General features: G+C 45.3%; 1 long non-coding RNA gene, 6 other non-coding genes and 2 pseudogenes across 7 annotated transcripts; all 9 read left to right on the plus strand.

The window, feature by feature from the left end:
* Positions 1-1,571: 1,571 nt before the first annotated feature.
* LOC122886192 lies at positions 1,572-1,684 on the plus strand. The gene has a single exon (XR_006380301.1). It is a non-coding gene; the product is annotated as a U5 spliceosomal RNA (small nuclear RNA).
* An 813-nt stretch (positions 1,685-2,497) lies between these two features.
* LOC122886189 lies at positions 2,498-2,665 on the plus strand (annotated as a pseudogene).
* Positions 2,666-3,225: 560 nt separating this feature from the next.
* On the plus strand, positions 3,226-3,336 carry LOC122886193. The gene has a single exon (XR_006380302.1). It is a non-coding gene; the product is annotated as a U5 spliceosomal RNA (small nuclear RNA).
* A 3-nt stretch (positions 3,337-3,339) lies between these two features.
* LOC122886084 lies at positions 3,340-9,883 on the plus strand. Its single transcript, XR_006380253.1, has 2 exons — positions 3,340-3,578; positions 9,769-9,883. It is a non-coding gene; the product is annotated as an uncharacterized LOC122886084 (long non-coding RNA).
* Positions 3,512-3,699, plus strand: LOC122886187. The gene has a single exon (XR_006380298.1). It is a non-coding gene; the product is annotated as a U2 spliceosomal RNA (small nuclear RNA).
* LOC122886190 lies at positions 4,247-4,359 on the plus strand. Its single transcript, XR_006380299.1, has one exon. It is a non-coding gene; the product is annotated as a U5 spliceosomal RNA (small nuclear RNA).
* Positions 9,717-9,892, plus strand: LOC122886188 (annotated as a pseudogene).
* A 554-nt stretch (positions 9,893-10,446) lies between these two features.
* Positions 10,447-10,559, plus strand: LOC122886191. The gene has a single exon (XR_006380300.1). It is a non-coding gene; the product is annotated as a U5 spliceosomal RNA (small nuclear RNA).
* A 176-nt stretch (positions 10,560-10,735) lies between these two features.
* On the plus strand, positions 10,736-10,925 carry LOC122886186. The gene has a single exon (XR_006380297.1). It is a non-coding gene; the product is annotated as a U2 spliceosomal RNA (small nuclear RNA).
* The last annotated feature ends 15,881 nt before the right edge of the window (positions 10,926-26,806 follow it).

The following is a 26,806-nucleotide window of genomic DNA, read 5'->3' on the forward strand; positions in this document are numbered from 1 at the left end:
TACCTTGCTTAAATCCTGAAACACCTCCAAAGAACGATCAGGCATGCGTCGCTGTCCAGCAGCAGTGTGGTGTCATCTGCATACTGGGACAACTTGACCCGTAGGCCTCCGCTGCCAGGCACTAGGAAACCTTTCACACCCGGGTCAGCCCGAATGGCTGCTGCCAGGGGCTCCATGTAAAGGATGTAGAGCAGCGGTGAGAGTGGGCACCCCTGTCTTACCCCTGAATACAAACTGAAAACATCCCCCAAGTGACCGTTAACTGAAACTGTGCTCCCCACGCCCGTATACAATGTACGCAACCATCCTACAAAAACCTGGCTAAAACCTAACCTTTCCAATACCCTAAACATAAAACCCCAGTGTACCCTGTCAAAAGCCTTTGCCTGGTCAAGACCAACCACCATAAGTGGCAAGTGCCTGTCCTCTGCCCAAGTAACAGCATCTCGTACCAACTGTAGATTCCACCTCACGGAGCGCCCTGCCACCCCGCATGTCTGGTCCACATGGACCACATGTGGAAGCGCTGTGCCCAGTCGATCCGCTAGGACCTTTGCCAGGAGTTTATAATCAACACACAGCATGGTCAGTGGCCGCCAGTTCCCTAGGTCAGTGTGATCACCCTTCTTAAACAGAAGGGAGATAACACCGGTGGCCAAAGTCCCTCCCATTACACCTGTGCGGAGTGTTGCAGAGAGTACCTCCAAAAGTACCGGCCCTAGTATGTCCCAAAACTTCACATAAAACTCCACTGGCAGTCCATCGATGCCAGGCACCTTCTTCCTTTTCATTCTATGGAGGGCACCCTCAAGCTCTTTGAGGGTGAGCGGGGCCTCCAAAGCCTGTGCTATGTCCAACGGCACCCGCTGGGTCAATAAATCCAGGAAACCATCCCCTCCCCCTACATCTACCTCTTTCTCCATAAAACTTGCGCGGTAGTAGTCAGTGGCGGCACACACCATCTCAGCCGCTTCTGACACTACCCTGCCCTGCATATCCTTAACCCCAGTCATTACCTGTTTTTTCCTTTCAGCCCGTATTGCGCTGAAAAAAACAGCAGAACAAGTCTCAAACTTCTCGTGGAATTCTCGACGTGATCGCATCCCTTAGGGCTGGGAGTGGTGGGAAAACCCTCTGTGGACTCACCGATGTTCCTCGTGGAACCTCATTGGGCCCCCAGTCTCAAATCGCCGCGTATCGGCCGCGACGCGGCGCAGAATCGACCGCCAGGCGAAGCCTCCGAAAAGGCAGCCAGATTTGCGCTTTGGATTGGCAGGGGATATTGCCCCATTGCGACCGGTATACAATACCTGTTGAATGTGCCCCGCATTTTCCCTCCCTCTCTCTCACTCGTGGCCGAGGGCTTGGCTTGCAGAGCCTGAGTACTCCTGATGTTAAAAGCCAGGCCCCTAATTTCTCCGCAATCCGATTGGATGGAGCCTGGGATAATGCGGTTGAGGGGAATGGGCGTGGCCTGGTATTTGGGACTCCGTCGGCAGAGTGAGGCTTACCGCGAGGGTAGTGACTGGGGCCGCTAGGCTCGTCGGCCGCTCTCGAGGCCAGGCCTGAACTTGCTCGGGTTTCTCTTCATAACGCACAAGTCTTTCGCCTTTTATTAAAGACTTCCGTGGAGAGGGACGCCCATGAGTTACGCCTATTTTTGGCAGGCTTTGCCGTCCGGCCGAGCCTTGCGCGTCTTTGAAAAGCAAGAGAGCTGCCCCAGGCGATATCGGGGCGTGAGGGCAGGTGAGGGGCTGGAAGGGCAGATGCCTTACTTTCATAGGTAAAGTTCTTGTCTTGAAGGTAGACGTCCTACCATCTCTCTTATACCTGGCATACATATACCCACTGCCAGTTAGTATGAGGAGGCCTCTTATGCGCCTGGTGTTCGGTTTCATATGGGGTGGGAGATACGAGTATGTGGCGAGGACTCGCATGTTGGCTGGAATCGAAGCAGGGGGGAGAGATGTGCCACACCTCCCGCTGAAGCTGGACTGCATCTTTGTTTCTTTTTTGTGTAGGGAATTATCCGCTACAATAGTGCACCCCTCAGGCTACTTTCTGAGGCTCTATTTTGCTTACCAGGCCAGACGGCAGATGGTATGGAGCAATTTGGCACCCCGAGTGGAGCAGCAACCATGGCACTACCATCATGCAACCAGGTGGCTGCGGGCTCATCCGGAAGCTACTGAGACAGAGGTGAGAATAAACCACAAGGTCCTCTACAGAGTGGTTAGACAGGGAGTGGTCATGCCTCAGGTGGCTGGGACCACGACGGAGATTTGGAAGAGGATCCAGCCACGGAGGCTAGACAACGGACTCAAAGATCTAAATTGGTTATGCCTCCATAAATGTATGCCGGTACGAGAAACTATGTATAGGCATGGGTTGGCAAGATCCCCTGTGTGCCCGAGGGCAGCTTGTGCAGGAGAGGAGACGATTAGGCATGTCATGTGGGACTGTCCATTTATGGGGCGGTATGGGATAAAGTTGGGACATGGCTAGGCCTCTGTTCTTATCAGTTTAATATCTGATAGGTCCTCTATAAGTTTGTGGGGACGACGTATTAAACGGATTTTTAGCACGGGAGCTGACAAAACGGGCTCGCTCCGCTCACTCCACGCATCGACCCGGCACTGCAGCGCCGCCGAACGGTGCACCCTTCTCCTGCCTTGTGGAAAGCCAAACGCGCGAACGCGAACGGAGAGGTTCGACGCTGGACCAAAAGACTCGAGTCGGGGTGGATGGCATCCCTTAGGGCTGGGGGCGGTGGGAAAAACCTCTGTGGACTCACCGATGTTCTCTCACCGAACCTCATTGGAACCTCATTGGGCCCCCAGTCTCAAATCGCGCGTCGTCGCGCGCTTGGCGCAGAATCGACAGCCAGGCCAAGCCTCCGAAAAGGCAGCCAGATTTGCGCTTTGGATTGGCAGGGGATATTGCCCCATTGCGACCGGTATACAATACCTGTTAAATGTGCCCCGCATTTTTCCCCCTCTCTCTCACTCGTGGCCGAGGGCTTGGCTTGCGAGAGCCTGAGTACTCCTGATGTTAAAAGCCAGGCCCTAATTTCTCCGCAATCCGATTGGATGGAGCCTGGGATAATGCGGTTGAGGGGAATGGGCGTGGCCTGGTATTTGGGACTCCGTCGGCAGAGTGAGGCTTACCGCGAGGGTAGTGACTGGGGCCGCTAGGCTCGTCGGCCTCTCGAGGCCAGGCCTGCACTTGCTCGGGTTTCTCTTCATAACGCACAAGTCTTTCGCCTTTACTAAAGACTTCCGTGGAGAGGGACGCCCATGAGTTACGCCTATTTTTGGCAGGCTTTGCCGTCGGCCGAGCCTTGCGCGTCTGTGAAAAGCAAGAGAGCTGCCCCAGGCGATATCGGGGCGTGGGCCGCTTGGGAGGCGGTGCTGAGGAAGCAGCCGTTGTTGTGCGCAGAGACAAGAGGCTGCACCAGGGCAAGGGAGAAGCGTTCCAGGAGGTGGGCTCCGGAAGCGAAGCGTCAGGGCTCATCGCTTCTCGGCCTTTTGGCTAAGATCAAGTGTAGTATCTGTTCTTATCAGTTTAATATCTGATAGGTCCTCTATAAGGGGACGACGTATTAAACGGATTTTTAGCACGGGAGCTGAAAGGGGCTCGCTCCGCTCACTCCACGCATCGACCCGGCACTGCAGCGCCGCCGGGAACGGTGCACCCTTCTCCTGCCTTGTGGAAAGCCAAACGCGAACGGAGAGGTTCGACGCTGGACCAAAAGACTCGAGTCGGGGTGGATGGCATCCCTTAGGGCTGGGAGCGGTGGGAAAACCCTCTGTGGACTCACCGATGTTCCTCGTGGAACCTCATTGGGCCCCCAGTCTCAAATCGCCGTGTGTCGGCCGCGACGCGGCGCAGAATCGACAGCCAGGCCAAGCCTCCGAAAAGGCAGCCAGATTTGCGCTTTGGATTGGCAGGGGATATTGCCCCATTGCGACCGGTATACAATACCTGTTAAATGTGCCCCGCATTTTCCCTCCCTCTCTCTCACTCGTGGCCGAGGGCTTGGCTTGCGAGAGCCTGAGTACTCCTGATGTTAAAAGCCAGGCCCTAATTTCTCCGCAATCCGATTGGATGGAGCCTGGGATAATGCGGTTGAGGGGGAATGGGCGTGGCCTGGTATTTGGGACTCCGTCGGCAGAGTGAGGCTTACCGCGAGGGTAGTGACTGGGGCCGCTAGGCTCGTCGGCCGCTCTCGAGGCGAGGCCTGCACTTGCTCGGGTTTCTCTTCATAACGCACAAGTCTTTCGCCTTTTACTAAAGACTTCCGTGGAGAGGGACGCCCATGAGTTACGCCTATTTTTGGCAGGCTTTGCCGTCCGGCCGAGCCTTGCGCGTCTGTGAAAAGCAAGAGAGCTGCCCCAGGCGATATCGGGGCGTGGGCCGCTTGGGAGGCGGTGCTGAGGAAGCAGCCGTTGTTGTGCGCAGAGACAAGAGGCTGCACCAGGGCAAGGGAGAAGCGTTCCAGGAGGTGGGCTCCGGAAGCGAAGCGTCAGGGCTCATCGCTTCTCGGCCTTTTGGCTAAGATCAAGTGCGTTGAGGAGGGACCACTGATGACTTTAAGATGTCAATTTCATCAGCTAATTTACAACAGCAACTAACTGTGCTGAAAAATACCATTAGATTTGTTTCGAAAAGCGATGAAGAACTCATGGAGAGGACAGTGTTTGGGCAAACCATTCTTTTTGGAGCTTTGGGACTCAACACAGATGATCTTCTGTGTTTGCAGAAGAATGCAAAGGAGAAGTACTACGATGTCACTTTTTTTACCATCAGCAAGATGGAGGAGGTAACAGGGCTGGCGTCTCGTTTGGCTGATGGCCCGCTGAAAAGCTTTCAGGTGCAAAGCCTGTGTCGCACCCGTGAGCGTATTGTTACAGTGCACATTTATAACCCTTGGGTAACAGAAGAAGCAACCAGGTATTTTCTTGCCAGGTACGCAACGGTGCTATCGGGTATGGGAGAAATTAGGGATACTCTAGGGATATGGACTGGAAAGCGTCAATATCGCATCATGCTGAAAGACGACCCAAACGGTTACGACGGATTTTGCCATCCCCCAGCCACTTTCACCATTGGAACCAATAGAGGTTATCTGATTTATGCAGGTCAGCCGAAGTACTGCAGGCAGTGTGCTACATACGGACACCTAGCGACGTCGTGCAAGCAGGTGCGGTGCAGAAACTGTGATGGCCTGGGACACACTATGAGAGGCTGTGATCATCCTAAAAAGTGTAGTCTATGTGGGTCAGAGGCACATTTATTTAAGCACTGCCCTAAAGTTGTTTCATCATATGCTAATGCTGCCAGACGGGAGTCAATGGTGACGGGGGTACAGCATATGGAAAAACCAGGGGTTGACGACTGTCACACCTCCTCGTTAAGAGCAATTGAGGATGTAATCGCTGAACTCACAAGAGACAGAGAGATTGAAGCAGCTGTGGCTGATTTGCCTGATGCAGCACCAGCCCCTGTGGGGAGCGGTGACTCAGGGGAAAAGCAGGTCGAGGAGGATGAAAGTTTGGAGGAGAACTCGTTTGTCGCTGAGTGGGTAACGGTGGCGAACAGAGGTGGAAAGGGAAAAAGAAAGAGGTTGGAGGTGGGCATTCCTGTTTTGCCACCCTCGTCCCCCTCTCCACTGGTTAAGGCGAGCAGGTACAATGTACTTTCGGAGGTTTCGGAAGAGATGTACGAAGAAAAGGAGTCTGATAAGGTGCAAGAAAGCAATAAAGAGATTGTGATGACTGGGGAAACTGAATCTGCTGCAGCCGCAATTGAGGGAGATGGAATGGAGAATGGGGAAACTGGAGCGTCTTCGACTCAGCAGGACATTACTGCATCAGACAGTAGCAGGCTTACACCCAGCGGTGTCTCTGGAGAGTCTCCAAGGTTGGCTGCTACTCTCTCACATCACTTACCGGTTCCAGAAGGCAGCCCCTTACCTTCTGAGGACAGCCCTCCCGGTTCAGAGCGTGGTTTTCCTTCTGAAGAGCCAGATGAGGATGACTGTCTTTCATGACTGGTTACAGGAAGTAATGTGAGTGAACCCATAAGATATATTTCCCCTTTTACACAGGCTGTCTTTATTTCGGATAATTACTTTAAACGTTAGAGGTTTGAGAAATGCGGCTAAAAGAGCTGTGGTTTTCTCACATTTATGTTCAGTTGATTTCTCACTGTGTCTCTTGCAAGAGGTCCACTTGAAGACTGTGGAGGACTTGAATGGATTCACAAAAGAGTGGGTTAAAGGGGAATCCAGATGGAGTATTGGGGGTGTTCACTCATCTGGGGTGGGTACATTATGTGGGACTGCTGAAGTTAAAATTGTTGGGAGTTTCTCTGTGATACAGGGGAGGGTTTTGGTCACAGATGTGGCATGGAAGGGTATGGGCTTAAGAGTGGTGAATATATATGCGCATGCTACACCAAAAGAAAGAAGTGAGCTGTTCCTTAAGTTAGATACTGTCTTTATGACTAATCGCCATGTTATAGTTGGAGGTGATTTCAATTCACCAAGTGAGGGTAGTAAAACAGCAACCAGTTTCCAAAGTATGATAACAAAATACAGCTTAGTAGATTCTTATAAAAAAGTCAATTCAGATGCCCCTGGTTTCACATGGTCAAATAGTAGAGGGGCAAGGAGTAGAATTGACTACATATTTTGTCCTTTAGAATTTCAGGTGAGTGGGGCTCAGGTATCACCTGTGTTTTATTCAGATCACAATATGCTCACTGTTGAACTAAACTTGAAGGGGATAAGGTTTGGAAAAGGATATTGGAAATTGAATAACCGCATTCTAGAAGTTCAGCAGTTGAGGATTGCTTTCAGTTGTTTCTTTAAAGAGTGTGTAAAAATGAAGTCGTTTTACGGCAATGTGTCCGAGTGGTGGGAAAGTACAAAGATTCGTATTAAACATTATATGCAGGTATACTCAAAGAAATCAAAAAAAGCTGAATTTAAGAAATACTATCAACTGCAAAAATCAATAGAAATTTTAATGGCACAAAAAAACACTTGTGGGCATACAGATGAGGACTTACTGAAACACTTACAAAATAAACAGAGTATTTTTTTTCACAGGAGAGCGGAGGCCTATAAATTTAGGTGTCTTACGGAGAAGTGGGAGAAGGATGAAAAGTGTTCTTCTTATTTTTTCAAGCAGTCTAGAGCAAGGGTGAAGAGAAGGAGTATTGTCTCCCTTCTAAATGAAATGGGAGGGGAAATTGATGATCCGGTTGGTTTAGTAGAAGTTGTTTCTTGCCATTATTCCAAGTTTTTTAGCGCAGAAACAGTAGATCATATAAAAGGCACAATATTGTTAAATAACATAGACAGTGTCGTTCCTGACTATTTGAAAATAGAGTTGGAAAGGGACATAGAACTGGAAGAAATCTTGAGAGCACTTATGTCATTGAAAAATGGTAAAGTGCCAGGAATAGATGGGCTCACAAAAGAGTTCTACTTGACTTTCTGGGATGACATTGGGCCTCAGTTGTTGGAATTATTTACTTTCATTTGCACATCGGGAATTATGGGGAGATCTATGAGAGAAGGGGTGATCTCCCTTCTATACAAAAAAGGAGATGATCGTATAATCTCTAACTACAGGCCCTTAACAATGTTGTGTGCAGATTACAAGATTTTTAGTAAGATTCTAACAAACCGATTGGTTTCTGCATTGTCTTTTATCATAGGTCCAGATCAAACCTGTGCAGTACAAGGCAGACAGATACAATGGAATTTACAAATGCATAGAGATTTATTAACTTATTCCTGGGAAAGAAATCTTCCCCTTATTGTTCTCAGCCTTGACCAAGAGAAAGCTTTTGACAGGGTCAATCATGAATTTTTATTTAGGATATTGGAAAAATTTGGGTTTGGGAATAGATTTAGAAGTTGGTTAAAAATTTTATATACAGAGGTAGGAAGCAGAGTTAATGTCAATGGCAACATTGGGAAATTGTTTAAGCAGACCAGAGGGGTTAGGCAGGGGTGCCCAGCATCAGCTCCATTGTATGTGGTGTTTATTGAAATTTTGGCATGTGCAATTAGGAAAAATGCTCATATTAGAGGCATACAGCTGCCAGGTGGTGAAACTCTGACCTTGTCACAGTTTGCAGATGACACAGTATTGTATTTAGAAAATGATTTTTGTTTACAGGAAGCTATGAATGTTATTGAAGTGTTTTCAAGTGCCTCAGGGTCTAAGATTAATAAAGGGAAATCACAAATCAAATATGTGGGAAAGTGGAAGGATAGGATTGACGCAACTCTGGGTCTCTGCGTGTGTTCGGGACCAATGACTTTATTGGGCATATCCTTTGGTAATAGGGATGATGTCGAAACTAATTGGGAGATAAGATTAGGCAAAGTGTTAACAAAACTAAATATGTGGAAATTAAGAAGGCTGTCTTTCAGTGGTAAAGTTTTAGTTATAAAATCTGATATATTGCCAACATTACTCCATGTGGCATATGTCTTTCCTATGCCGCCAACAATTTGTTTTAAGCTACAAAAAGCTTTGTTTGATTTCATGTGGGGAGGGTATGAATATATTAAAAGGGAAACTATGTATCAGCCAGTTGAGAGAGGAGGTAGAGACATGCCCAATTTCAGGTTGAAGTTGAATGTGCTATTTTTTTCAAATGTTTGTAAAATGATTATGGCACCTCCTCAGCATAAATGTCAGTCTTTAATGAAATTCTGGCTTGCTTGTCATTTGAGACTCTTAACTGTGCCATGGGATAATAGGTTTCCCAAAGCAGAAGTCATGCCGGGGTACTATAACAGGATAATCAGGTGGGCGAAGAAGTACAAGGAGTGTTGGGACAGATGCTTAGTCCTTAATCACAAAAAGTTGTATAAGGTATTGATTGCCAGATTTGACCCTAGGGATGCAATTCATATTCCTACCGAAGTGTGGAAGAGAACTCAACATAAGCAGTTAGACAATAAATTCAAGGATTTTAATTGGCTAGTGCTTCACAAGAGATTGGCGGTGAGGGACACCTTATTTAATCATAATTTGACCAGAAATAAGTTCTGTCCAAGAGAGGGATGCTTGGGAACAGAAACGGTAGAACATGTATTATTTGAGTGTCCTTTTGCACAAGAAGTTTGGAAAATATTGGGTCAAAAGTTTGTTTTTTTGAAGGATTTGACTTGGACAAGGGTTCAGTATATGGATTTTGATTTGAAGGGAAAGAATGTGAATAAAGTCTTGGAACTTGTGTCTATTGTGAAGGCCAAGTTATGGGAGGTAAGATGTAGTGTCATTAATGGTGCGACCAAGTGGACAGTGCGAGGCACTGCAAAAAGTATTGAAGAGGCAATGCAGAGGTGTTTCCAAAGGGAGATTAATAAGTGGGGAATTGACTCAATAAAAGACAGATGGAAAATTATTTATGGACATGTATAGATGTCGAGGGAGCTTACCTCCTTTAGCAAAATCTGTTGTTTAAAATGTTTGTGTGATTGGGTTTGATGATGTTTTCACATGTGGACATACTGATGTCATCCAGCATTATATCATAGTGTGAAAGAAAAAGTGGAATAGATCTCATATAAGGAACTAAAAGGGTTTGAGTATGGAAGGCTATCCTTATTGAATGTGAGTTTGACTTGGTTGTAATGTTTTGTACCATAACATGTGTAAAATTTGTTTATGAATCAAATAAATTATATATTTCCAAAAAAAAAAAAAAATCTGTTCTTATCAGTTTAATATCTGATAGGTCCTCTATAAGGGGACGACGTATTAAACGGATTTTTAGCACCGGGAGCTGAAAACGGGGCTCGCTCCGCTCACTCCACGCATCGACCCGGCACTGCAGCGCCGCCGGGAACGGTGCACCCTTCTCCTGCCTTGTGGAAAGCCAAACGCGGAACGCGAACGGAGAGGTTCGACGCTGGACCAAAAGACTCGAGTCGGGGTGGATGGCATCCCTTAGGGCTGGGAGCGGTGGGAAAACCCTCTGTGGACTCACCGATGTTCCTCGTGGAACCTCATTGGGCCCCCAGTCTCAAATCGCCGTGTGTCGGCCGCGACGCGGCGCAGAATGGACAGCCAGGCCAAGCCTCCGAAAAGGCAGCCAGATTTGCGCTTTGGATTGGCAGGGGATATTGCCCCATTGCGACCGGTATACAATACCTGTTAAATGTGCCCCGCATTTTCCCTCCCTCTCTCTCACTCGTGGCCGAGGGCTTGGCTTGCGAGAGCCTGAGTACTCCTGATGTTAAAAGCCAGGCCCTAATTTCTCCGCAATCCGATTGGATGGAGCCTGGGATAATGCGGTTGAGGGGGAATGGGCGTGGCCTGGTATTTGGGACTCCGTCGGCAGAGTGAGGCTTACCGCGAGGGTAGTGACTGGGGCCGCTAGGCTCGTCGGCCGCTCTCGAGGCCAGGCCTGCACTTGCTCGGGTTTCTCTTCATAACGCACAAGTCTTTCGCCTTTTACTAAAGACTTCCGTGGAGAGGGACGCCCATGAGTTACGCCTATTTTTGGCAGGCTTTGCCGTCCGGCCGAGCCCTTGCGCGTCTGTGAAAAGCAAGAGAGCTGCCCCAGGCGATATCGGGGCGTGGGCCGCTTGGGAGGCGGTGCTGAGGAAGCAGCCGTTGTTGTGCGCAGAGACAAGAGGCTGCACCAGGGCAAGGGAGAAGCGTTCCAGGAGGTGGGCTCCGGAAGCGAAGCGTCAGGGCTCATCGCTTCTCGGCCTTTTGGCTAAGATCAAGTGTAGTATCTGTTCTTATCAGTTTAATATCTGATAGGTCCTCTATAAGGGGACGACGTATTAAACGGATTTTTAGCACGGGAGCTGAAAACGGGGCTCGCTCCGCTCACTCCACGCATCGACCCGGCACTGCAGCGCCGCCGGGAACGGTGCACCCTTCTCCTGCCTTGTGGAAAGCCAAACGCGAACGGAGAGGTTCGACGCTGGACCAAAAGACTCGAGTCGGGGTGGATGGCATCCCTTAGGGGGTATGGCGATTGTCAGTGGTGACAATTGGGAACATTTTGACAAATGCTGCGACAAATAGGAACACTTTTGACGCGCGCGACGTCCACTTGGGAACGTTTTTGACACAGCGGAACTCGGTGTCCAAAGGGGAACACTGAGGGCTCCGTTCTGAGGTATGGCAAATGTCAACATATAAGGGCGTTTCTTACATTTTGACATTTGGCACACTTTTGAATGGGGTTTTCGGTATGGCAATTGTCAGTGTGACAAATAGGAACATTTTTGACAAATGCTGTGACAAATAGGAACATTTTTGACGCAGCGCGACGTCCACTTGGGAACATTTTTGACACGGGGGAACTCGGTGTCCAAAGGGGAACACTGAGGTCTCCATTCTGAGGTATGGCAAATGTCAAAATATAAGGCCAATTCTTACATTTTGACATTTGGCACACTTTTGAATGGGGTTTTCGGTATGGCAATTGTCAGTGTTGACAATTGGGAACATTTTTGACAAATGCTGTGACAAAAAGGAACATTTTTGACGCGGCGCGACGTCCACTTGGGAACATTTTTGACACGGCGGAACTCGGTGTCCAAAGGGGAACACTGAGGTCTCCATTCTGAGGTATGGCAAATGTCAAAATATAAGGCCAATTCTTATATTTTGACATTTGGCACACTTTTGAATGGGGTTTTGGGGGTTGCCAAATGTCAGTGGTGACAATTGGGAACATTTTTGACACGGCGGAACTCTGTGTCCAATTGGGAACACTGAGGGCTCCATTCTGAGGTATGGCAAATGTCAAAATATAAGGGCAATTCTTATATTTTGACATTTGGCACACTTTTGAATGGGGTTTTCGGTATGGCAATTGTCAGTGTTGACAAATGGGAACATTTTTGACAAATGCTGTGACAAATAGGAACATTTTTGACACGGCGCGACGTCCACTTGGGAACATTTTTGACACGGCAGAACTTGGTGTTGTCAGCGCATTCATTTATTTGTAAAAGAAAAGTCTGGAGAGAAGTTATTCCTTAATTTGGCATTTATTAAAGAATTGGAGGATAAAAAGCATGTTGTACAAACATATTTTCTATTCAGACAACCACAGTCAGCAAGCTGTTAATCTGTAGCCATCATCCTAAAAAGAATGCTATTCTTAACATTACACAGAGTTTTAAATGAAAATGTACAACTATCTGATTTCTACAGAGGTGGGGAGGAGCTGTGGTTTAAACTTAGCTCTCCTTCGGTGGTGCACAGGCTGGTCCCAGCCTCTGGCACACGATTCCACCCTTCGTCTGGAGACAGCGCCCTAGTGGAGGAATCCTACACTTCCTCTGTTTGTAACTTGCTAAAGTCTCTGCTTTGTTCCCCAAAACTGATACTTGTCCAAAGAGGAACACTGAGGCTCCATTCTGAGGTATGGCAAATGTCAAAATATAAGGGCAATTCTTATATTTTGACATTTGGCACACTTTTGAATGGGGTTTTCGGTATGGCAATTGTCAGTGTTGACAATTAGGAACATTTTTGACAAATGCTGTGACAAATAGGAACATTTTTGACGCGGCGCGACGTCCACTTGGGAACATTTTTGACACGGCGGAACTTGGCGTCCAAAGGGGAACACTGAGGGCTCCATTCTGAGGTATGGCAAATGTCAAAATATAAGGGCAATTCTTATATTTTGACATTTGGCACACTTTTGAATGGGGTTTTGGGGGTTGCCAAATGTCAGTGGTGACAATTGGGAACATTTTTGACACGGCGGAACTCTGTGTCCAATTGGGAACACTGAGGGCTCCATTCTGAGGTATGGCAAATGTCAAAATATAAGGGCATTTCTTATATTTTGACATTTGGCACACTTTTGAATGGGGTTTTCAGTATGGCAATTGTCAGTGGTGACAATTGGGAACATTTTTGACAAATGCTGTGACAAATAGGAACATTTTTGACGCGGCGCGACGTCCACTTGGGAACATTTTTGACACGGCGGAACTCGGTGTCCAAAGGGGAACACTGAGGTCTCCATTCTGAGGTATGGCAAATGTCAAAATATAAGGGCAATTCTTATATTTTGACATTTGGCACACTTTTGAATGGGGTTTTGGGGGTTGCCAAATGTCAGTGGTGACAATTGGGAACATTTTTGACACGGCACAACTCGGTGTCCAATTGGGAACACTGAGGGCTCCATTCTGAGGTATGGCAAATGTCAAAATATAAGGGCAATTCTTATATTTTGACATTTGGCACACTTTTTGAATGGGGTTTTGGGGTTGCCAAATGTCAGTGGTGACAATTGGGAACATTTTTGACACGGCGGAACTCGGTGTCCAATTCGAACACTGAGGGCTCCATTCTGAGGTATGGCAAATGTCAAAATATAAGGGCAATTCTTATATTTTGACATTTGGCACACTTTTGGATGGGGTTTTAGGGGTTGTAAAATGTCAGTGGTGACAATTGGGAACATTTTTGACACGGCGGAACTCGGTGTCCAATTGGGAACACTGAGGGCTCCATTCTGAGGTATGGCAAATGTCAAAATATAAGGGCATTTCTTATATTTTGACATTTGGCACACTTTTGAATGGGGTTTTCGGTATGGCAAATGTCAGTGGTGACAATTGGGAACAATTTTGACAAATGCTGTGACAAATAGGAACATTTTTGACGCGCGCGACGTCCACTTGGGGAACATTTTGACACGGCGGAACTTGGTGTCCAAAGGGGAACACTGAGGTCTCCATTCTGAGGTATGGCAAATGTCAAAATATAAGGGCAATTCCTATATTTTGACATTTGGCACACTTTTTGAATGGGGTTTTTGGTATGGCAATTGTCAGTGGTGACAATTGGGAACAATTTTGACAAATGCTGTGACAAATAGGAACATTTTTGACGCGGGCGCGACGTCCACTTGGGAACATTTTTGACACGGGCGGAACTTGGCGCCCAAAGGGGAACACTGAGGTCCCCATTCTGAGGTATGGCAAATGTCAAAATATAAGGGCAATTCTTATATTTTGACATTTGGCACACTTTTGAATGGGGTTTTGGGGGTTGCCAAATGTCAGTGGTGACAATTGGGAACATTTTTGACACAGCGGAACTCGGTGTCCAATTGGGAACACTGAGGGCTCCATTCTGAGGTATGGCAAATGTCAAAATATAAGGGCAATTCTTATATTTTGACATTTGGCACACTTCTGAATGGGGTTTTCGGTATGGCAATTGTCAGTGGTGACAATTGGGAACAATTTTGACAAATGCTGTGACAAATAGGAACATTTTTGACGCGGCGCGACGTCCACTTGGGAACATTTTTGACACGGCGGAACTTGGTGTCCAAAGGGGAACACTGAGGTCTCCATTCTGAGGTATGGCAAATGTCAAAATATAAGGGCAATTCTTATATTTTGACATTTGGCACACTTTTGAATGGGGTTTTGGGGTTGCCAAATGTCAGTGGTGACAATTGGGAACATTTTTGACACGGGCGGAACTCGGTGTCCAATTGGGAACACTGAGGTCTCCATTCTGAGGTATGGCAAATGTCAAAATATAAGGGCAATTCTTATATTTTGACATTTGGCACACTTTTGAATGGGGTTTTGGGGGTTGCCAAATGTCAGTGGTGACAATTGGGAACATTTTTGACACGGCGGAACTCTGTGTCCAATTGGGAACACTGAGGGCTCCATTCTGAGGTATGGCAAATGTCAAAATATAAGGGCAATTCTTATATTTTGACATTTGGCACACTTTTGAATGGGGTTTTCGGTATGGCAATTGTCAGTGTTGACAAATGGGAACATTTTTGACAAATGCTGTGACAAATAGGAACATTTTTGACACGCGCGACGTCCACTTGGGAACATTTTTGACACGGCAGAACTTGGTGTTGTCAGCGCATTCATTTATTTGTAAAAGAAAAGTCTGAGAGAAGTTATTCCTTAATTTGGCATTTATTAAAGAATTGGAGGATAAAAAGCATGTTGTACAAACATATTTTCTATTCAGACAACCACAGTCAGCAAGCTGTTAATCTGTAGCCATCATCCTAAAAAGAATGCTATTCTTAACATTACACAGAGTTTTAAATGAAAATGTACAACTATCTGATTTCTACAGAGGTGGGGAGGAGCTGTGGTTTAAACTTAGCTCTCCCTTCGGTGGTGCACAGGCTGGTCCCAGCCTCTTGGCACACGATTCCACCCTTCGCCTGGAGACAGCGTCCTAGTGGAGGAATCCTACACTTCCTCTGTTTGTAACTTGCTAAAGTCTCTGCTTTGTTCCCCAAAACTGATACTTGTCCAAAGAGGAACACTGAGGCTCCATTCTGAGGTATGGCAAATGTCAAAATATAAGGGCAATTCTTATATTTTGACATTTGGCACACTTTGAATGGGGTTTTGGTATGGCAATTGTCAGTGTTGACAATTAGGAACATTTTTGACAAATGCTGTGACAAATAGGAACATTTTTGACGCGCGCGTCCACTTGGGAACATTTTTGACACGGCGGAACTTGGCGCCCAAAGGGGAACACTGAGGGCTCCATTCTGAGGTATGGCAAATGTCAAAATATAAGGGCAATTCTTATATTTTGACATTTGGCACACTTTTGAATGGGGTTTTGGGGTTGCCAAATGTCAGTGGTGACAATTGGGAACATTTTTGACACGGCGGAACTCTGTGTCCAATTGGGAACACTGAGGGCTCCATTCTGAGGTATGGCAAATGTCAAAATATAAGGGCATTTCTTATATTTTGACATTTGGCACACTTTTTGAATGGGGTTTTCAGTATGGCAATTGTCAGTGGTGACAATTGGGAACATTTTTGACAAATGCTGTGACAAATAGGAACATTTTTGACGCGGCGCGACGTCCACTTGGGAACATTTTTGACACGGCGGAACTCGGTGTCCAAAGGGGAACACTGAGGTCTCCATTCTGAGGTATGGCAAATGTCAAAATATAAGGGCAATTCTTATATTTTGACATTTGGCACACTTTTGAATGGGGTTTTGGGGGTTGCCAAATGTCAGTGGTGACAATTGGGAACATTTTTGACACGGCACAACTCGGTGTCCAATTGGGAACACTGAGGGCTCCATTCTGAGGTATGGCAAATGTCAAAATATAAGGGCAATTCTTATATTTTGACATTTGGCACACTTTTGAATGGGGTTTTGGGGGTTGCCAAATGTCAGTGGTGACAATTGGGAACATTTTTGACACGGCGGAACTCGGTGTCCAATTCGGAACACTGAGGGCTCCATTCTGAGGTATGGCAAATGTCAAAATATAAGGGCAATTCTTATATTTTGACATTTGGCACACTTTTGGATGGGGTTTTAGGGGTTGTAAAATGTCAGTGGTGACAATTGGGAACATTTTTGACACGGCGGAACTCGGTGTCCAATTGGGAACACTGAGGGCTCCATTCTGAGGTATGGCAAATGTCAAAATATAAGGGCATTTCTTATATTTTGACATTTGGCACACTTTTGAATGGGGTTTTCGGTATGGCAAATGTCAGTGGTGACAATTGGGAACAATTTTGACAAATGCTGTGACAAATAGGAACATTTTTGACGCGGCGCGACGTCCACTTGGGAACATTTTTGACACGGCGGAACTTGGTGTCCAAAGGGGAACACTGAGGTCTCCATTCTGAGGTATGGCAAATGTCAAAATATAAGGGCAATTCCTATATTTTGACATTTGGCACACTTTTGAATGGGGTTTTCGGTATGGCAATTGTCAGTGGTGACAATTGGGAACAATTTTGACAAATGCTGTGACAAATAGGAACATTTTTGACGCGGCGCGACGTCCACTTGGGAACATTTTTGACACGGCGGAACTTGGCGTCCAAAGGGGAACACTGAGGTCCCCATTCTGAGGTATGGCAAATGTCAAAATATAAGGGCAATTCTTATATTTTGACATTTGGCACACTTTTGAATGGGGTTTTGGGGGTTGCCAAATGTCAGTGGTGACAATTGGGAACATTTTTGACACAGCGGAACTCGGTGTCCAATTGGGAACACTGAGGGCTCCATTCTGAGGTATGGCAAATGTCAAAATATAAGGGCAATTCTTATATTTTGACATTTGGCACACTTCTGAATGGGGTTTTCGGTATGGCAATTGTCAGTGGTGACAATTGGGAACAATTTTGACAAATGCTGTGACAAATAGGAACATTTTTGACGCGGCGCGACGTCCACTTGGGAACATTTTTGACACGGCGGAACTTGGTGTCCAAAGGGGAACACTGAGGTCTCCATTCTGAGGTATGGCAAATGTCAAAATATAAGGGCAATTCTTATATTTTGACATTTGGCACACTTTTGAATGGGGTTTTGGGGTTGCCAAATGTCAGTGGTGACAATTGGGAACATTTTTGACACTGGCGGAACTCGGTGTCCAATTGGGAACACTGAGGTCTCCATTCTGAGGTATGGCAAATGTCAAAATATAAGGGCAATTCTTATATTTTGACATTTGGCACACTTTTGAATGGGGTTTTGGGGTTGCCAAATGTCAGTGGTGACAATTGGGAACATTTTTGACACGGCGGAACTCTGTGTCCAATTGGGAACACTGAGGGCTCCATTCTGAGGTATGGCAAATGTCAAAATATAAGGGCAATTCTTATATTTTGACATTTGGCACACTTTTTGAATGGGGTTTTCGGTATGGCAATTGTCAGTGTTGACAAATGGGAACATTTTTGACAAATGCTGTGACAAATAGGAACATTTTTGACACGCCGCGACGTCCACTTGGGAACATTTTTGACACGGCAGAACTTGGTGTTGTCAGCGCATTCATTTATTTGTAAAAGAAAAGTCTGAGAGAAGTTATTCCTTAATTTGGCATTTATTAAAGAATTGGAGGATAAAAAGCATGTTGTACAAACATATTTTCTATTCAGACAACCACAGTCAGCAAGCTGTTAATCTGTAGCCATCATCCTAAAAAAAGAATGCTATTCTTAACATTACACAGAGTTTTAAATGAAAATGTACAACTATCTGATTTCTACAGAGGTGGGGAGGAGCTGTGGTTTAAACTTAGCTCTCCCTTCGGTGGTGCACAGGCTGGTCCCAGCCTCTTGGCACACGATTCCACCCCTTCGTCTGGAGACAGCGTCCTAGTGGAGGAATCCTACACTTCCTCTGTTTGTAACTTGCTAAAGTCTCTGCTTTGTTCCCCAAAACTGATACTTGTCCAAAGAGGAACACTGAGGCTCCATTCTGAGAGTATGGCAAATGTCAAAATATAAGGGCAATTCTTATATTTTGACATTTGGCACACTTTTGAATGGGGTTTTCGGTATGGCAATTGTCAGTGTTGACAATTAGGAACATTTTTGACAAATGCTGTGACAAATAGGAACATTTTTGACGCGGCGCGACGTCCACTTGGGAACATTTTTGACACGGCGGAACTTGGCGTCCAAAGGGGAACACTGAGGGCTCCATTCTGAGGTATGGCAAATGTCAAAATATAAGGGCAATTCTTATATTTTGACATTTGGCACACTTTTGAATGGGGTTTTGGGGGTTGCCAAATGTCAGTGGTGACAATTGGGAACATTTTTGACACGGCGGAACTCTGTGTCCAATTGGGAACACTGAGGGCTCCATTCTGAGGTATGGCAAATGTCAAAATATAAGGGCATTTCTTATATTTTGACATTTGGCACACTTTTGAATGGGGTTTTCAGTATGGCAATTGTCAGTGGTGACAATTGGGAACATTTTTGACAAATGCTGTGACAAATAGGAACATTTTTGACGCGGCGCGACGTCCACTTGGGAACATTTTTGACACGGCGGAACTCGGTGTCCAAAGGGGAACACTGAGGTCTCCATTCTGAGGTATGGCAAATGTCAAAATATAAGGGCAATTCTTATATTTTGACATTTGGCACACTTACTGAATGGGGTTTTGGGGTTGCCAAATGTCAGTGGTGACAATTGGGAACATTTTTGACACGGCACAACTCGGTGTCCAATTGGGAACACTGAGGGCTCCATTCTGAGGTATGGCAAATGTCAAAATATAAGGGCAATTCTTATATTTTGACATTTGGCACACTTTTGAATGGGGTTTTGGGGGTTGCCAAATGTCAGTGGTGACAATTGGGAACATTTTTGACACGGCGGAACTCGGTGTCCAATTCGGAACACTGAGGGCTCCATTCTGAGGTATGGCAAATGTCAAAATATAAGGGCAATTCTTATATTTTGACATTTGGCACACTTTTGGATGGGGTTTTAGGGGTTGTAAAATGTCAGTGGTGACAATTGGGAACATTTTTGACACGGCGGAACTCGGTGTCCAATTGGGAACACTGAGGGCTCCATTCTGAGGTATGGCAAATGTCAAAATATAAGGGCATTTCTTATATTTTGACATTTGGCACACTTTTGAATGGGGTTTTCGGTATGGCAAATGTCAGTGGTGACAATTGGGAACAATTTTGACAAATGCTGTGACAAATAGGAACATTTTTGACGCGGCGCGACGTCCACTTGGGAACATTTTTGACACGGGCGGAACTTGGTGTCCAAAGGGGAACACTGAGGTCTCCATTCTGAGGTATGGCAAATGTCAAAATATAAGGGCAATTCCTATATTTTGACATTTGGCACACTTTTGAATGGGGTTTTTTGGTATGGCAATTGTCAGTGGTGACAATTGGGAACAATTTTGACAAATGCTGTGACAAATAGGAACATTTTTGACGCGCGCGACGTCCACTTGGGAACATTTTTGACACGGGCGGAACTTGGCGCCCAAAGGGGAACACTGAGGTCCCCATTCTGAGGTATGGCAAATGTCAAAATATAAGGGCAATTCTTATATTTTGACATTTGGCACACTTTTGAATGGGGTTTTGGGGTTGCCAAATGTCAGTGGTGACAATTGGGAACATTTTTGACACAGCGGAACTCGGTGTCCAATTGGGAACACTGAGGGCTCCATTCTGAGGTATGGCAAATGTCAAAATATAAGGGCAATTCTTATATTTTGACATTTGGCACACTTCTGAATGGGGTTTTCGGTATGGCAATTGTCAGTGGTGACAATTGGGAACAATTTTGACAAATGCTGTGACAAATAGGAACATTTTTGACGCGGCGCGACGTCCACTTGGGAACATTTTTGACACGGCGGAACTTGGTGTCCAAAGGGGAACACTGAGGTCTCCATTCTGAGGTATGGCAAATGTCAAAATATAAGGGCAATTCTTATATTTTGACATTTGGCACACTTTTGAATGGGGTTTTGGGGGTTGCCAAATGTCAGTGGTGACAATTGGGAACATTTTTGACACGGCGGAACTCGGTGTCCAATTGGGAACACTGAGGTCTCCATTCTGAGGTATGGCAAATGTCAAAATATAAGGGCAATTCTTATATTTTGACATTTGGCACACTTTTGAATGGGGTTTTGGGGTTGCCAAATGTCAGTGGTGACAATTGGGAACATTTTTGACACGGCGGAACTCTGTGTCCAATTGGGAACACTGAGGGCTCCATTCTGAGGTATGGCAAATGTCAAAATATAAGGGCAATTCTTATATTTTGACATTTGGCACACTTTTGAATGGGGTTTTCGGTATGGCAATTGTCAGTGTTGACAAATGGGAACATTTTTGACAAATGCTGTGACAAATAGGAACATTTTTGACACGCCGCGACGTCCACTTGGGAACATTTTTGACACGGCAGAACTTGGTGTTGTCAGCGCATTCATTTATTTGTAAAAGAAAAGTCTGGAGAGAAGTTATTCCTTAATTTGGCATTTATTAAAGAATTGGAGGATAAAAAGCATGTTGTACAAACATATTTTCTATTCAGACAACCACAGTCAGCAAGCTGTTAATCTGTAGCCATCATCCTAAAAAAGAATGCTATTCTTAACATTACACAGAGTTTTAAATGAAAATGTACAACTATCTGATTTCTACAGAGGTGGGGAGGAGCTGTGGTTTAAACTTAGCTCTCCCTTCGGTGGTGCACAGGCTGGTCCCAGCCTCTTGGCACACGATTCCACCCTTCGTCTGGAGACAGCGTCCTAGTGGAGGAATCCTACACTTCCTCTGTTTGTAACTTGCTAAAGTCTCTGCTTTGTTCCCCAAAACTGATACTTGTCCAAAGAGGAACACTGAGGCTCCATTCTGAGGTATGGCAAATGTCAAAATATAAGGGCAATTCTTATATTTTGACATTTGGCACACTTTTGAATGGGGTTTTCGGTATGGCAATTGTCAGTGTTGACAATTAGGAACATTTTTGACAAATGCTGTGACAAATAGGAACATTTTTGACGCTGCGCGACGTCCACTTGGGAACATTTTTGACACGGCGGAACTTGGCGTCCAAAGGGGAACACTGAGGGCTCCATTCTGAGGTATGGCAAATGTCAAAATATAAGGGCAATTCTTATATTTTGACATTTGGCACACTTTTGAATGGGGTTTTGGGGGTTGCCAAATGTCAGTGGTGACAATTGGGAACATATTTGACACGGCGGAACTCTGTGTCCAATTGGGAACACTGAGGGCTCCATTCTGAGGTATGGCAAATGTCAAAATATAAGGGCATTTCTTATATTTTGACATTTGGCACACTTTTGAATGGGGTTTTCAGTATGGCAATTGTCAGTGGTGACAATTGGGAACATTTTTGACAAATGCTGTGACAAATAGGAACATTTTTGACGCTGCGCGACGTCCACTTGGGAACATTTTTGACACGGCGGAACTCGGTGTCCAAAGGGGAACACTGAGGTCTCCATTCTGAGGTATGGCAAATGTCAAAATATAAGGGCAATTCTTATATTTTGACATTTGGCACACTTTTTGAATGGGGTTTTGGGGTTGCCAAATGTCAGTGGTGACAATTGGGAACATTTTTGACACGGCACAACTCGGTGTCCAATTGGGAACACTGAGGGCTCCATTCTGAGGTATGGCAAATGTCAAAATATAAGGGCAATTCTTATATTTTGACATTTGGCACACTACTGAATGGGGTTTTGGGGTTGCCAAATGTCAGTGGTGACAATTGGGAACATTTTTGACACGGCGGAACTCGGTGTCCAATTCGAACACTGAGGGCTCCATTCTGAGGTATGGCAAATGTCAAAATATAAGGGCAATTCTTATATTTTGACATTTGGCACACTTTTGGATGGGGTTTTAGGGGTTGTAAAATGTCAGTGGTGACAATTGGGAACATTTTTGACACGGCGGAACTCGGTGTCCAATTGGGAACACTGAGGGCTCCATTCTGAGGTATGGCAAATGTCAAAATATAAGGGCATTTCTTATATTTTGACATTTGGCACACTTTTGAATGGGGTTTTGGTATGGCAAATGTCAGTGGTGACAATTGGGAACAATTTTGACAAATGCTGTGACAAATAGGAACATTTTTGACGCGCGCGACGTCCACTTGGGAACATTTTTGACACGGCGGAACTTGGTGTCCAAAGGGAACACTGAGGTCTCCATTCTGAGGTATGGCAAATGTCAAAATATAAGGGCAATTCCTATATTTTGACATTTGGCACACTTTTGAATGGGGTTTTCGGTATGGCAATTGTCAGTGGTGACAATTGGGAACAATTTTGACAAATGCTGTGACAAATAGGAACATTTTTGACGCGGCGCGACGTCCACTTGGGAACATTTTTGACACGGCGGAACTTGGCGCCCAAAGGGAACACTGAGGTCCCCATTCTGAGGTATGGCAAATGTCAAAATATAAGGGCAATTCTTATATTTTGACATTTGGCACACTTTTGAATGGGGTTTTGGGGGTTGCCAAATGTCAGTGGTGACAATTGGGAACATTTTTGACACAGCGGAACTCGGTGTCCAATTGGGAACACTGAGGGCTCCATTCTGAGGTATGGCAAATGTCAAAATATAAGGGCAATTCTTATATTTTGACATTTGGCACACTTCTGAATGGGGTTTTTGTATGGCAATTGTCAGTGGTGACAATTGGGAACAATTTTGACAAATGCTGTGACAAATAGGAACATTTTTGACCTTGGCGCGACGTCCACTTGGGAACATTTTTGACACGGCGGAACTTGGTGTCCAAAGGGAACACTGAGGTCTCCATTCTGAGGTATGGCAAATGTCAAAATATAAGGGCAATTCTTATATTTTGACATTTGGCACACTTTTGAATGGGGTTTTGGGGTTGCCAAATGTCAGTGGTGACAATTGGGAACATTTTTGACATCGGCGGAACTCGGTGTCCAATTGGGAACACTGAGGTCTCCATTCTGAGGTATGGCAAATGTCAAAATATAAGGGCAATTCTTATATTTTGACATTTGGCACACTGAATGGGGTTTTGGGGTTGCCAAATGTCAGTGGTGACAATTGGGAACATTTTTGACACGGGCGGAACTCTGTGTCCAATTGGGAACACTGAGGGCTCCATTCTGAGGTATGGCAAATGTCAAAATATAAGGGCAATTCTTATATTTTGACATTTGGCACACTTTTGAATGGGGTTTTCGGTATGGCAATTGTCAGTGTTGACAAATGGGAACATTTTTGACAAATGCTGTGACAAATAGGAACATTTTTGACACGGCGCGACGTCCACTTGGGAACATTTTTGACACGGCAGAACTTGGTGTTGTCAGCGCATTCATTTATTTGTAAAAGAAAAGTCTGGAGAGAAGTTATTCCTTAATTTGGCATTTATTAAAGAATTGGAGGATAAAAAGCATGTTGTACAAACATATTTTCTATTCAGACAACCACAGTCAGCAAGCTGTTAATCTGTAGCCATCATCCTAAAAAAGAATGCTATTCTTAACATTACACAGAGTTTTAAATGAAAATGTACAACTATCTGATTTCTACAGAGGTGGGGAGGAGCTGTGGTTTAAACTTAGCTCTCCCTTCGGTGGTGCACAGGCTGGTCCCAGCCTCTTGGCACACGATTCCACCCTTCGTCTGGAGACAGCGTCCTAGTGGAGGAATCCTACACTTCCTCTGTTTGTAACTTGCTAAAGTCTCTGCTTTGTTCCCCAAAACTGATACTTGTCCAAAGAGGAACACTGAGGCTCCATTCTGAGGTATGGCAAATGTCAAAATATAAGGGCAATTCTTATATTTTGACATTTGGCACACTTTTGAATGGGGTTTTCGGTATGGCAATTGTCAGTGTTGACAATTAGGAACATTTTTGACAAATGCTGTGACAAATAGGAACATTTTTGACGCGGCGCGACGTCCACTTGGGAACATTTTTGACACGGCGGAACTTGGCGTCCAAAGGGGAACACTGAGGGCTCCATTCTGAGGTATGGCAAATGTCAAAATATAAGGGCAATTCTTATATTTTGACATTTGGCACACTTTTGGAATGGGGTTTTGGGGTTGCCAAATGTCAGTGGTGACAATTGGGAACATATTTGACACGGCGGAACTCTGTGTCCAATTGGGAACACTGAGGGCTCCATTCTGAGGTATGGCAAATGTCAAAATATAAGGGCAATTCTTATATTTTGACATTTGGCACACTTTTGAATGGGGTTTTCAGTATGGCAATTGTCAGTGGTGACAATTGGGAACATTTTTGACAAATGCTGTGACAAATAGGAACATTTTTGACGCGGCGCGACGTCCACTTGGGAACATTTTTGACACGGCGGAACTCGGTGTCCAAAGGGGAACACTGAGGTCTCCATTCTGAGGTATGGCAAATGTCAAAATATAAGGGCAATTCTTATATTTTGACATTTGGCACACTTTTGAATGGGGTTTTGGGGTTGCCAAATGTCAGTGGTGACAATTGGGAACATTTTTGACACGGCACAACTCGGTGTCCAATTGGGAACACTGAGGGCTCCATTCTGAGGTATGGCAAATGTCAAAATATAAGGGCAATTCTTATATTTTGACATTTGGCACACTTTTGAATGGGGTTTTGGGGGTTGCCAAATGTCAGTGGTGACAATTGGGAACATTTTTGACACGGCGGAACTCGGTGTCCAATTCGAACACTGAGGGCTCCATTCTGAGGTATGGCAAATGTCAAAATATAAGGGCAATTCTTATATTTTGACATTTGGCACACTTTTGGATGGGGTTTTAGGGGTTGTAAAATGTCAGTGGTGACAATTGGGAACATTTTTGACACGGCGGAACTCGGTGTCCAATTGGGAACACTGAGGGCTCCATTCTGAGGTATGGCAAATGTCAAAATATAAGGGCATTTCTTATATTTTGACATTTGGCACACTTTTGAATGGGGTTTTCGGTATGGCAAATGTCAGTGGTGACAATTGGGAACAATTTTGACAAATGCTGTGACAAATAGGAACATTTTTGACGCGGCGCGACGTCCACTTGGGAACATTTTTGACACGGCGGAACTTGGTGTCCAAAGGGGAACACTGAGGTCTCCATTCTGAGGTATGGCAAATGTCAAAATATAAGGGCAATTCTTATATTTTGACATTTGGCACACTTTTGAATGGGGTTTTCGGTATGGCAATTGTCAGTGGTGACAATTGGGAACAATTTTGACAAATGCTGTGACAAATAGGAACATTTTTGACGTGCGCGACGTCCACTTGGGAACATTTTTGACACGGCGGAACTTGGCGCCCAAAGGGGAACACTGAGGTCCCCATTCTGAGGTATGGCAAATGTCAAAATATAAGGGCAATTCTTATATTTTGACATTTGGCACACTTTTTGAATGGGGTTTTGGGGTTGCCAAATGTCAGTGGTGACAATTGGGAACATTTTTGACACAGCGGAACTCGGTGTCCAATTGGGAACACTGAGGGCTCCATTCTGAGGTATGGCAAATGTCAAAATATAAGGGCAATTCTTATATTTTGACATTTGGCACACTTCTGAATGGGGTTTTCGGTATGGCAATTGTCAGTGGTGACAATTGGGAACAATTTTGACAAATGCTGTGACAAATAGGAACATTTTTGACGCGGCGCGACGTCCACTTGGGAACATTTTTGACACGGCGGAACTTGGTGTCCAAAGGGGAACACTGAGGTCTCCATTCTGAGGTATGGCAAATGTCAAAATATAAGGGCAATTCTTATATTTTGACATTTGGCACACTTTTGAATGGGGTTTTGGGGGTTGCCAAATGTCAGTGGTGACAACTGGGAACATTTTTGACACGGCGGAACTCGGTGTCCAATTGGGAACACTGAGGTCTCCATTCTGAGGTATGGCAAATGTCAAAATATAAGGGCAATTCTTATATTTTGACATTTGGCACACTTTTGAATGGGGTTTTGGGGGTTGCCAAATGTCAGTGGTGACAATTGGGAACATTTTTGACACGGCGGAACTCGGTGTCCAATTGGGAACACTGAGGGCTCCATTCTGAGGTATGGCAAATGTCAAAATATAAGGGCATTCCTTATATTTCGACATTTGGCACACTTTTGAATGGGGTTTTCGGTATGGCAAATGTCAGTGGTGACAATTGGGAACATTTTTGACAAATGCTGTGACAAATAGGAACATTTTTGACGCGGCGCGACGTCCACTTGGGAACATTTTTGACACGGCGGAGCTCGGTGTCCAAAGGGGAACACTGAGGTCTCCATTCTGAGGTATGGCAAATGTCAAAATATAAGGAACAACCTTCTATTTTGACACTTGGCATACATCAGAATGGGGCGCTCGGGGTTGCCAAATGTCAGTGTGACAGACGGGAACATTTTTGACACACTTCAATGTCCAAAGGGGAAC

The sequence above is a fragment of the Siniperca chuatsi genome, linkage group LG12 (assembly GCF_020085105.1).
Source record: "Siniperca chuatsi isolate FFG_IHB_CAS linkage group LG12, ASM2008510v1, whole genome shotgun sequence".
NCBI lineage: Eukaryota > Metazoa > Chordata > Actinopteri > Centrarchiformes > Sinipercidae > Siniperca > Siniperca chuatsi.